Here is a 13289-nt window from a genome sequence, read left to right as displayed (position 1 = left end):
TTCTGTCTGAATTGTCTGAACCAGGATGGGTCGACATATAAAAATTGTTATTGCAATTTCTCTACTTTTCTTGAAGTTCTTATTGAATTTACTAGATCAGATATCCTTTGGCAGCCCTAATAATACACGGGGCGTTCATCAAGTAATGTGACTTCTTTTTTTTTCTTTCTTTTTGCGGGCAGCGTCGGTTGAAAAATGCGGATTACGAGACATCTTCGAGTATTCCTATTTCATCCCTATAGTTTTACGAAGTTACCATGGTGGCGGCGCTATACGTAATATGGTATTTGGTATTACAGGTCTCAACTTCAGACTGTCCCACACCAGATGTACCATAACTGCCCTCGCCTTTCAATAGAAGAGGAGTTAGCCACCAAGGGTACCACGGCATACCTGCCAATCTAAGTGTGAACTGTGAGTACCTGGCCAGGCACCTTCCTCTCCCCTCCCGCCCCCCACTTCCACCACCCGCTCATCAGTTAAATCTCTATGGCTTTCCGTCTATGCTACTAATAGCTGACAAAAATGCTCTGGCAGACTACAGTTCCGGTCAACCTTATGAAACTCACATTCACTCACATCTGTTACGCATACTGTATTAAATTATAGGGAAAGGATGTAGCAAGAACTCAAGTACACAAATATCAATGCAAAAGCTGAGAGTAAAACCAATCATTTCTTTCCTAAAAGCTTATTGTCTTCGCCTACAGGCAGGGAGTGAATACAGCAGTAGATTATATGAGATGTTTCTGACGGATCCCTCTCAACTTTCACTGTTCTCCTCCGAAGGCCATAGCGAGCTCATTTCATGTTGAAGTGATTTCCTTCCTACAGTTTAACACACGAAGCACCATCCACTTACCACTTTGTTTTACAATATGTTTAACAATTTCAGTATAATTAGTCAATGCCATTCGTTTGTCAGTGACCGTCTCTTTATCAACTTTGATATACGCATGTACAGTGAATTGAATATTTAAGAAGTGAAAAGCTATACCAACTGTTTAAAACGAAATAAAAGTTACTGTTTAATGTACGAAACCCTAAAAGGTAAATTGATAGAGTACTACACTTTACGATGGTATTATTTGTGTGCGTTTCTTCGTTGATACCTGTTGACAACATCATAGGAAGTACAACACAAAACAAAGTAATTGCTTATCAGCCTGACAGAACACCATTTCCGCTTCACGTTCTGCTATGTTTATGGTCATGATCGCGTTAGACATAGTTGTCTACCAGCAACAGCAAGGTACGTATATTAATGTTTCGTTTGTTACAGTGAAACTCTCACACAACATATGCGCGGCTACGACCGGTTTGTGCTTCTAAACAGTCATCATTTTACTGCACTATGAAACGTAAGGTTCTAATAGTTCAACCCAAACGAATACTTATGCATCACTTACATGAGACAACAGTAAAAATAAATTGTCCATTACGGGTTTTGGAAGGAGATCCGGCAGGAAAGATAATCGCCGACTGCCACGTAGTCGCATTCTGTAAAACTGTAGGACTGCACCGACTGATGTGTATCGGCTCAAGTAGGAGCCTATTTTCCAGTGTTAGACAAAGTCACGTTTTGTATGGTTCACATCAGCTCATCTACATGCTATGTTTCACATAGGTGAGTAATGGGGCTTTAATGCTCTCCATAACTTTCTTAAACATGTACCACTATTAAGAAAATACTTATGAAGATCATACATACCTGTACGTAAGTATTTGTAAACATAGAAGTTAAAATTCAGGTTTAAATATAGTATCTGTGTAAGGTAAAAAGTGAATAGAGCAAGGTCCGATTCAAACCATTAGTTTTGGCCCATGACGTCATACTTCGAGTAAAGACTATAGTTTACACAAGTGATTAAGACAAACACAGACAAAGCTTAGTAAAATGCCGTTTACATTCTTCAAGATGGTGACTACAAGATAGACCAATACAGTGAAAAACAAACACAAAAATATGAGAAGTATTTTAATAAGCTAATAAAATTGAATAAACGGGACAACCACTGGAGTGAGGGAGTTCTGGGCAGAAACAAACTAAAATTTTTTAATAAATTTGAAATAATTCCAAAGCAACCAAAGAACCGAGAAACCACTCATAATTGCATAAACGGAACGAAAATAAATATAATACACAAAATTGGAATCGAATAATTCACTCGACCTGTATAGCTCAAATGAAAACAGCTAAACAAGACACTCCCGCACAAAACAACGACAAAATCGAAAAATAACACACAAAAATGCTTCCAGAATAAACGGTAATAAACTATAAAAATCTCAACTGGCATCTCAGTGTACGTTGGACCTGTATAGCTCAAAAGAAGTCTGAGACACAAGACACCCCTCGAAAAAACAACCACATAATCGAGAAATAGCACACACCATTTCCTTTAAAATAAGCCAAACAAAAAATGCAAAACAACACACATGGGATTGCAAGCATACGCTTTACCTGTGTAGCTCAAACAAAGATAGCGATATCAGACACATCCCTACAAAACAACAACTTAATCGACAAATAACACACAAAAATTCCTCCACAATAAACCAAAAGAAAAATATACATTTAAATATTAGAATCGCACTACAAACGAAATTTAACAGGTCAAAATCGAAAGCGAATAAACAACCAACAAATACCGTTCAGATAAACCATTACTACAAACTACAACACTAAAAGAAGCATCCGACAAGAGTGTGTGCCACCGGTAGCTACTCGACCCATATAAGAAAGACCGATTTCATGTATACACAGTGCCTCAACGACCTCACATTTGAAGAAACAACCAGACATCTCTAAAACCAAAAATTAAAACCAACGTTACTATTCGTCACACACGCGATCTATTGAGATGTGCACTCAGGCTCCTGACCAACCTCATCCTCAACAAATCTGCACATTACAAAAACAACCGAATAATTGTAAGAAACAACATGATAATTATATTCACTAATCGTTTCACTCTCGACAACTTTACTTACTCCACTAAATTCCTGCCTAACCTCATAGAAAGAAAGAAACAAATACTTGGGACAATGAAAAATAAAAATATAATCGCTGTTAGATTTTTTTGCCGACAATTTAAGCTGTGCTCTCAGATTCCACCCAAATCACTCCGTCGTACGCCCCGATACATTTGGGATAAAGAACATGGGGTCAACAGAAGCGTCCGATCTTACCCGTCGGCTTTGACCCGTGACGTAAGCGTGATGTGGTGTGTGACGTCATTACGGCGCGGAGTTTGATTTGCGATTGTGGCGTGTTTGTAGATGTCTTGTTTTTGTTTGTCGTGCTCTCTGGTGGTGTGTTCATGGTTTTCGTTTGTTTCGTTTGTTTCGTGTGGTGGGGTCAGTTTTCTGTTGCTCAGGTGTTGGATTTGAAGCGGAATTTCTATTAGTGAGTTAATGGTTAATTTAATGCTCATTGCTGTATCCGATCTCACGCGTCGGCTTTGACCCGTGACGTAAGGGACCTACACATTGATCTGTAGCGTAGCCCTGAATACGAGGTTAGGTTGGGAGTTTCTTTTTGGAATGCGGCCGCGGCAGCGGCCGCCTATGATTCGAAAATATTGATTTGACACTAATGAACATGTATACGTAATATGAAGCAATTTGATGAACATATTGATCTGTAGCGTAGCCCACTTGAGGTTAGGTTGGGAGGTTTTTTTTGGAATGCGGCCGCGGCAGCGGCCGCCTATGATTCGAAAATATTGATTTGACACTAATGAAGCCTGTGGGGGGATGGGGGGGGGGCACTGCAGACTCCCCTCACCGCATAACGACACATGATGATCAAATTTTAAAAAAAAATGAAAAATTTTTTCCGTACCTGCTAAACTGCATAAGTGCCGATGTATGTAGGTGTAAGGCAAGCTTTCGTTTCTTAGTTTTCTATTGGGGGATGTGATCGGTAGGTTCTGTTGAGCTATATAGGTTAAGGGAAGTGTCCGATTATGGATAGGAATGTGTTTTTTGGTATTTCGTCAGTTTTGTGATGTTGATTTATTTCGTTGTTTTGCGTGGTTTTGAATGGCGGTCGGTGGCTACATTTCTGTATATTTAGTTTCTCCGCACCCAAAAACCCCTAATTTCCCACGCTTGTCCCGTTACAGTCATTAGGCTTTTTGTGAAACTTGTGTATTTCAGTGTTTACAATACGTATGCGATGTTTTTATATCCGCCATATTGGAATTGTTTATAGTCGTTTCCGCGGTATTTGTGACGTCATGGGTCAAAGCCGACGGGTAAGATCGGACGCTTCTGTATTTCCAGAACATGTTCCCATGGTGCACAAATATCGAAGGTCACACTAATAACAAAACAAACGCTGATAATATTTAATAATAGAGCACTTACATCCTTCGTAACGTAAACGCATGACGTCACACAGACGTCATGGATCCAAGCAGAATGGCGGAATCGGATAGGACGCTTGACCAGATGGAAATAATAGACTGGCATGTGGCGCCATATACTACATTATCACGGCCAATTTTAAGACGTAGTCTGTAGAGGTACAAACTTGTAGCGGCTATGTTGGCGTCACATTGCTAGGCGACACGCCTCAGTCAACAAACACCGACGGTAAGCTGTCTCGGATACGACGGCGTCACGTTGCCATGCAACGCACGGCGTGCATTTGTGTTGTTGAGTGTGACATGTTCCTGAGTAACAGCTCGTCGGACCATCTTCACCATCATCTCACTGTAGGCTGACACGATGTTACGACACGACCCACACAGTTGCGTTTGGCAGGACCATATCTTGTGCCTGGTGTGTGGAAATACTGCTACGCGGCGTCGTGTGACCTTAAACAGTCACAGTCAATTCTGCGCCGGCACACAACCTCTGCGGTGCCATCAAACGAGCTGCCTATTTTAAAGATTCGTCAGAACAACAGATCAGTAAGTATCTCATGTCTTTCGTATGTAAAATAGTGAAAAGTGACTCGGCGCTTTGGAACGCTATACGGTGATCAAGAACTATACTGCCTACCTCTATTCTCATTCCTAGAGAAGTACTGTTTAAGAACATTGTTTCCATCACCAAGTTATGTCATGCTTCATCACTTTTAACTTCCAAAATACTGCTTATTGAAAAAATTATCTGCATAAGTCAGTGTTTTAGAACCCTAACGTTGTGGAGCTTGAACCAATTTTTTTGACCGAAGCGGTGTTCATCATCAAGTCTTACTACTGAAAGTATTGGCAGAAAGAAAAGCTAACCCACAACTGCGTCATTTTGAGTAATTTCTTGCTAGATGTTGATTCAATTCAAAGGCAGTAAATAAAAACGGTAAAAAAATGGTTCAAATGGCTCTGAGCACTATGGGACTTAACATCTGTGGTCATCAGTCCCCTAGAACTTAGAACTACTTAAACCTAACTAACCTAAGGACATCACACACATCCATGCCCGAGGCAGGATTCGAACCTGCGACCGTAGCAGTCGCGCGGTTCCAGACTGAGCGCCTAGAACCGCGAGACCACCGCGGCCGGCAAAAACGGTAAGATAGAACAGTTTATATGCTAGAAAGTTCTTACTACTCATGCCAATGACATATTGTACCAGCATATGAGGCATTCAAAAATAAACGGATACGGTCTTCACATTAATCCTAGCTAACACGATGATTAGGACATCCTTCCACTGACCCGTTCCATTGTGGGTCGTCCCACGGCAGCTTGAAGCATTCTTGAGCGACACTGGTCGCAGCCAGGACAAGTATCAGGTTCTCGTGGCTTGAATCCTCGATGGTTGTAACTTTCATCGGCAATAGTGGAATATGTCGAGAGGAATCTTGATTGCCGTCTGTCACATCCATCACATAGGATCGTTCACAACACCTTGCGCAGTTACTGTTTTGTCTTTGAGAGGATAGTAGATGTATTTCTGCGGCGATTAAGCTTGCGGCTGCGACGTAGAAATCGATCTAATCAATGATGAGCATCCGGCAAATCGATGGTTGAAAATTTTAGCCCTGTAGGTGTTGAATAAAGCTGTCATGTTGTATGTTATAGGCCATCTCATGTTTTGTCAAGGGAGGCCATACTCGATCCTTGGATAAATTCTAGTATCCGATTCCAAATGTCGCTTTTGACCAACAACTCTACGTAGTAGGGATATTTGAAGAAAACGGAAAGTGGGGGATTTGGGCGGGGACGACTAAAATATAACACAACAACCACATAATGAAATGAAGAGTAAAGCCGGCCGAAGTGGCCGAGCGGTTCTAGGCTCTTCAATATGGAACCGCGCGACCGCTACGGTCACAGGTTCGAATCCTGCTTACGGAATGGGTGTCTGTGATGTCCTTAGATTAGTTAGGCTTAAGTAGTAAGTTCTAGGGGACTGATGGCCTCAGAAGTTAAGCCCCATAGTGCTCAGAGCCATTTGAACCATTTGAAGCAAATGAAAAGTAACATATGGGAAACTTAAAAGGGACAAACAGGAAGTTAGGTGAAACTTCGCAGGAATCCTAACAGAATAGACACCACACAGATAATTAAAATTAAAAAAAAAAAATAACAAATCTTGAAGGTAATAACTAGAATTCAGCTTTCTGGATTAATTCCAGTTACCGATTCCGCGCTTAATTTTTTTCAGCGTTTTTTAAGTAACTGTCTTCAGTTATTCGAATCTATGCGTTTCTATTTTTGGTGTTGCTTTCCATACTGTTGCGATAAATAACAAATTTGGAATCTGTAACCATTTGTTGATGCCAAGGTTCGTTATTTATCGGGTTCTTACAGCAGTACGGTGAGCAATACAATACAGTCAAATCCTTAACGATTTAGCAAACGGCACCTACATAAACTGACCTAACAACGGAATGGAATCGACAATTGTAACCATACCACATGCGAAATTTCTGAAAGAATGAACGATGCAGTTCTACTACCAAAAAATCGAAAAATAGCAAATCTTGGAATTGGTAAACAGAATGACCTATACAGATGGATTCCAGTAGTTGCTTCCAAAGTTCACTATTTTTACCGTTTTTGCAGTAGCTCTGTGCAGTTGTCTGCTGTAGCATTTCTATTTTAGTTATTTCCCTCCGGACTTGTGTACTATTCTTTGTTATACGATTTCCATTTTTGGAGTTGCCTTATGTACTACAGTTGTTGCAGTAGGTGCATGCTGCGCATTCCTTGCGAATTTCCACATATAGCATTGCTCTCTGTACTACTGCAGAAAATTGATAAACACCAAACCTCAGAATCGACAACTGAAATTGACATACGCAGATCAGTTTGCTTACTGATGCTTGCTTCGTTATTGTTCCCAGTAGTTCAGGCAGCAACACAAAAAAGGTGGAAATGCTGAGAGAAAGCACTGCAGTCCCGCACTGCAATAATTCAAATCTACTTGTCGATTACAAACTCCTCCCGAACAGGCCATGAAGGCCCAATGGTACCGACCGACCGCCTTGTCATCCTCAGCCCACAGGCGTCACGGGATGCGGATATGGAGCGTCATGTGGTCAGCACACCGCTCTCCCGGCCGTATCTCAGTTTACGAGACCGGAGCCGCTACTTCTCAATCAAGTAGCTCCTCAGTTTGCCTCACAAGGGCCGAGTGCACCCCGCTTGCCAACAGCGCTCGGCAGACCGGATGGTCACCCATCCAAATGCTAGCCCAGCCCGACAGCGTTTAACTTCGGTGATCTGACGGGAACCGGTGTTACCACTGCTGCAAGGCCGTTGGCTGTAGATAACAAGGTTTTTCATTATTTACAATAGTGCAGATATGATGCCCAAAAACGAAAATCCTAAAAAAAAATATCAGTGCACACGTTAACTACAAGAACACGAATAGTAACAAACCATGAAATCACAATTTTACCTCAACCTTGGAAATCGTGACATCTTCAGGGAAAACATTGTCAAATATATGTGAGAACCAAGATTATACATTGAGGTGACATGGAATACCTTCTAGTATCATCTTAGGCGTCATTTCTCCCGGCGTAGTGTAATACTTGACTTGACATGGGCTCAAAAAGTCGTTGGAAGTCCCATGAAGAAATTTTAAGACATGCTGCCTCTATAGGCGTCCATAATTGCGAAAGTGTTGCCGGTGCAGGATGTTATGCACTAACTGATCTCTAGATTATATCTCATAAATTTTCGAAGAGATTCATGTCGAGTAATTAGGGCGGCCAGGTCATTCGCTTGAATTGTCGAGATTCTTCATCAAACCAAGCGTGAACTATAGTGGCCCGACATTATGGCGCACTTTCGTCTGTAAAATTCCATCGTTGCTTGTAAGCATGAAGTTCATGATTGCCTGCTAATGGTCTCCAAGAAGCTGAACATAACAAGTTCGAGTCGGTGATCCACGTAAACACAGGCCATATCATCATGAAGTTACCGCCAGTTTGCACAGTGCCTTGTTGATAACTTGGGTCCATGGCGCTGTGTGTCTGCGCCGCACTTAAACCCTACCATCAGCTCTTACCAACTGAAGTCGGGACCCATCTGACTGGGCATGGTTTTCCACTTGTCTATGATCCAGGTTATGTCATGCAGTTAGCAAAGGCACTCGTGCTGGTCGTCTGCTGCCATATGTCATTAACGCCACATTTCAAAAATGTGTGTGAAATCTTATGGGACTTAACTGCTAAGATCATCAGTCTCTAAGCTTACACACTACTTAACCTAAATTATCCTAAGGACAAGCACACACACCCATGCCCGAGGGAGGACTCGAACCTCCACCGGGAACAGCCGCACAGTCCAGGACTGCAGCGACTCAGACCGCTCGGCTAATCCCACGTGGTCGCCACATTTCACCGCACTTGTACTAACGGATATGTTCGTCGTACGTCCCACCATGATTTCTGCTGTTATTTCACGCTATGCTACTTGTCTCTTCCCGGTAGTGAAGAGAATACCGTCGTCTAATGAGTTGTCCGTGGTGAGTGATGTCTGAAATCTGGCATTCTCGGCAAACTCTTGACACTGTGGATCCCGGAATACTTAATGCGTCTATCTCCAACTATCCTTCCACGTTCAAAGCCTGCTAATTCGCATCGTGCGGACACAATTGCACTGAAAACCTATTCATATGAATCACGTGAGTAGAAATGACAACTCCACCAATGCAGTGCCCTGTAACATGTCGTGTGCGCGATACTACCGCCATCTGTATATGTGCAAATCGCTAACCCATGACTTTTGTCTCCTCAGTGTATGTCGCAAATAGCAACGTCGCTGTCACACTGCGCTGAGATACGACTACCGTTGCTTTTGTCTGGGCCTCTTTATGAACAGCGATAAGAAACTATTCGGCTGACCAGGGATAGCTCGTCAGCACAGGCAGTCAGTGAACAATAAACTCTCCCTTGTTTTTGATACATGGACCCCGCCTGGTTGTTGTTTCCCAATGGCTGTGCTCCACTACGCTTATTAATGGTCGTCGCTTATTAATTTCCAGGTTTCCTGTCACGGTAAATCACAAACCAGTCGCACGGGAAATCAGCAGCATTATTTTACAGTGTAATTTAAAACAGTGTGCGGATATTTGCTGACGACATTTCACCTCTTTGCAGAGCTCATCCTAGGAGTCTAGCATCTTTTGCATGGTGGCAGAATATCTTTACATCATCCTGCAAAGCCCCTGTAACGATAACCATTGTAATAAGGCGAAGAAGACGCTTCATCTCATGACGTAGCGAACGGATATCTCCGTGTACCATGTCTGTCAGCTGTAGTTCACAATAGTCGTGCCCTATTGTAACACAGCGCAGTAACTAATGACACGAGTAAATGGAGTTTTCTGGGAACCATAAGCGAAGATACGTTTTTCAGCGACTATTCGATGTTACAGCATCTCGTTGTCCAATGTAACCGGCATTAATGCCAAAGGAACACAAAGAGTCTGGCTCTAATGGACAGATCTGGAGGGAAAACAGCTTTTCCTAGTCTTTGTGAGCACCTCTGGTTGTTGTGAAACTCTTCTATTTATAATGGTTGCCTGTTTCGAATTTTGAATTAAGGGTAGCGCTACGATTTCTAATATACTTTCACCGCTTAAACTCATTCATCTCGTTCAGTACCTCGGTTTCTGGCGAATCTCTCTGATGACTTTGACTTCTATTTTTGCCATGTTCTTTGGATACTACTGATTGAGTTCAACATGTACTGAAGATAATTTCATTATTCTGCGCACATTTAAGTAAGGACACGTGATGGCACGTGGTAGTCAGAATGACGTACTGCCAGCATTTTCCCTGTTGTCTACCCACACAGAAACAGCGTTAGCAACTGCTGACTACATGGCTATTACTGTTTCCTACAGCACACGGTCGGCAGTGATACGTCCCTAGCCTGAACTTATAGCCAGGCTCTTCGGGTCTATGCACTTGCCGCTTTTGCAAGCTGGGTTCCAAAATGGTTCAAATGGCTCTGAGCACTATGTCACTTAACATCTGAGATCATCAGTCCCCCAGAACTTAGAACTACTTAAACCTAACTAACCTAAGAAAATCACACACATCCATGCCCGAGGCAGGATTCAAACCTGCGACCGTAGCGGTCGCGCGGTTCCGGACTGAAGCGCAACTTCAATCCCGATGTCCAAGGCGAGGTCCATCTTTGCAACCACGACACCACACATCGCGGTACTAATGGACCCAACAACATACCGAATGGACCACTGAGGATTGGCATCACGTTCTTTTCCCGATGAGTGTCGCATATGCCTTCAGCCAGATGGTCGTTGGAGACGTGTTTGGAGGCAACCCGGTCACGCTGAACGCCTTAGACAAACTGCCCATCGAGTGCAGCAAGGTCGAGGTTCTCTGCTGCTTTGGGGTGGCCTTATGTGGGGGTGACGTACGCCACTGGTGGTCATGAAAGGTGCCGTAAAGGCTGTACGATACGTGAATGCCATCCTCCGATCGATAGTGCAACCATATCGGCAGCATACTGGCGAGGCATTCGTCTTCATGGACGACAATTCGCGCCCCCATCGTTAACATATTATGAATGACTTCCTTCAGGATAACGACATCGCTCGACTGGAGTTCCCAGCAAGTTCTCCAGACAGAACCCTGCCGAACATGCCTTTTACAGATTGAAAATGGTTGTTTGTGGACGACGTGACCACTAACCATTCTGAGGGATCTACGGCGAATCGCCGTTGAGGATTGGGACAAAATGGACCAACAGTGCCTTGATGATCTAGTGGATGGTACGCCACAACAAATACAGGTATGCATCAATGCACGAGGACGAGCTACTTGGTATTAGAGGTACCGGTGTGTGTACAGCAATCTGGACCACCACCTCTGAAGATTTCGCTGTATGGTGGTCCAACATGCAATTTGTGGTTTTCATGAGTAATAATAAGGGCGGAGATGATGTTTATGTTGAGCTCTATTCCAATTTGCTGTATTGGTTTCGGAACATTCTGAACCGAGGTGATGCAAAACCTTTTTGGTGTGTGTACAATTTCTAAGTTTTTAAACTATTATCTCATGGATAGGGGTCTATGTTCGACGCCAACCTACAATAACCACTCACAGACGGCCGGTAGAAGCACTAGCAGCGGAGGGTATACAGAGCGTGTCGGGGTATGTGGAAAACAGAGCAGTCGTTGTTGTAATGTGGAAACGGACCGATTTATCTTACGTTCGAAAGGGTATGATGATCGACTTTCAAGCCAGGGGTGGAAGCATTTCCAAAACGGTTAAGATTGTAAATTGTCTGCGTGCCGCCATGGTTAAAGTATACCACATATGGCAAAATGGCGCCATCCAAAACCGGTGCTGATTTAAGTGTGGTGCACCACGGTCCATAGATGATAAGTATGAACGACGGCATCCGAAATGTGAACGGGTAAATAGACGTGCAACTGTTGAGCTACTGGCCACCCAGAAGAACCAAGGGGATATCAACAGTATCTACTTAGGACCGTTCAGCGAACGTTGCTGCCTATGGGCCCCATCAGCAGCGGCCTGGTTCATGGAGCCATGCTGAATGCTGTTCATTGGTAACGAAGGCTGAAATTTGCACACCAATACAGCAACTAGAAGTTCAGCGAATGGCTAAAGGTAGTATTTTCAGATGAAAGGCGTCTTAAGTTCCAGGGAACAGACAGAAAACATCCTGCAACAATCTTAGGAAAGATCCAGGCATTAGTAGGCAGCCTAATGGTCTGGGGAATGTTATCGTGACATTCCCTGAATGATCTCGCCATTCTGGGAGGCACAGTGGATCAACACAAGTATGCTCCTTGGGGATTACATGAAGTGGTTTTTTTTTGTTTTTTTTTTTTTCTCGGCACGATGACATCCACGTGTAGGACAATGCAACGTGTCACAGAGCGTGCAGCGTACGCGCTTGGTTGGAACAGACCAGAATGAGTTAACCGTTCTCTGCTGACCATGAAATTATTCGAATATAAACCCACTCGAGAATCTGTGGGACAACGTCGATAGGGCTGTTCAATCCACGGGCCATCAACCGAAAAACCTAGCTTAGCTGTCCACAGCACTGGAGTCGGAAAGGCTCCACATCCCTGTAAGTACATACCAGAACCTCTCTGACTCTGTTCGTACACTTCCTGTAGCGGTCTGTGTTGCAATAGGTGGTTAATCCGGCTTTTGACAGGTGATCGCATTAAAGTGACTGGAGAGTATATTACTTAGCGAGCCCCCATTGCTTGTTACCGGTTAAATTGTCTATAGTTTGAATCCAGGCAGCCTCAGCACTACTTTTTTTTTGATAAATTGTAATCTTCGTGAGGTAAGTAAATTGAACTTAATTGATGGAATTAACAGTGGACAAAGTATCAGATAGCACGTCAGGATGGAAACATCAATAATGATTCATATTCCATGTCCAACACTTCACGACCGCATTATTTGCGAAGTAGCTGAGATAAAATTAGGCCAATATTGTACTCTTACTTATAGAGTAAGAAATTAATTACGTCGTAGAAGTTTAGAATGAGAGATGTAGGAACTTCTGCCACAAACAATATTCCGAAACGTTCAGTACACACCTTCTGTATAGTGAACAAAATATCAGACCCTAACAGTCAAACCAACTCACTGGAAATACAAATAATATAGGGCGCCGTTGGATGGAAGTGCTTCCAAAACGCCACGCAGAAATAGCACAGAACGCTAAACCTAAAGCTCAGAACGGATTCGAAATTATAAAGCTCGTTTTCATTAATTAATTTATCAACCTGATACAAGTAATGGATTATATGGGAAACCCTTTGGGACATTATACTCCTTACAACAATTTGTTCAAGGG

The 13289-nt window shown here is 43.0% G+C and overlaps 1 pseudogene; it reads right to left on the bottom strand.

The window, feature by feature from the left end:
* Nucleotides 1-7608: 7608 nt before the first annotated feature.
* On the bottom strand, nt 7609-7726 carry LOC124778687 (annotated as a pseudogene).
* Nucleotides 7727-13289: the final 5563 nt, after the last annotated feature.

The sequence above is a fragment of the Schistocerca piceifrons genome, chromosome 2 (assembly GCF_021461385.2).
Source record: "Schistocerca piceifrons isolate TAMUIC-IGC-003096 chromosome 2, iqSchPice1.1, whole genome shotgun sequence".
Taxonomy (NCBI): domain Eukaryota; kingdom Metazoa; phylum Arthropoda; class Insecta; order Orthoptera; family Acrididae; genus Schistocerca; species Schistocerca piceifrons.
Note: the sequence above shows the minus strand (reverse complement) of the source record. Positions and strands in the feature narration are given on the sequence as shown.